Genomic DNA, 486 nt, shown 5'->3' with positions numbered 1-486 from the left:
ATAGAGACCTCCTCTTCCTCCCTCCATAATGAGAATAGAGACCTCCTCTTCCTCCCTCCATAATGAGAATAGAGACCTCCTCTTCCTCCCTCCATAATGAGAATAGAGACCTCCTCTTCCTCCCTCTATAATGAGAATAGAGACCTCCTCTTCCTCCCTCTATAATGAGAATAGAGACCTCCCCTTCCTCCCTCCATAATGAGAATAGAGACCTCCTCTTCCTCCCTCTATAATGAGAATAGAGACCTCCCCTTCCTCCCTCCATAATGAGAATAGAGACCTCCCCTTCCTCCCTCCATAATGAGAATAGAGACCTCCCCTTCCTCCCTCTATAATGAGAATAGAGACCTCCTCTTCCTCCCTCTATAATGAGAATAGAGACCTCCCCTTCCTCCCTCCATAATGAGAATAGAGACCTCCTCTTCCTCCCTCTATAATGAGAATAGAGACCTCCCCTTCCTCCCTCCATAATGAGAATAGAGACCT

Source organism: Podarcis vaucheri (assembly GCF_965113315.1).
Source record: "Podarcis vaucheri genome assembly, chromosome: Z".
Taxonomy (NCBI): domain Eukaryota; kingdom Metazoa; phylum Chordata; class Lepidosauria; order Squamata; family Lacertidae; genus Podarcis; species Podarcis vaucheri.
This window is presented reverse-complemented; position numbering follows the sequence as displayed.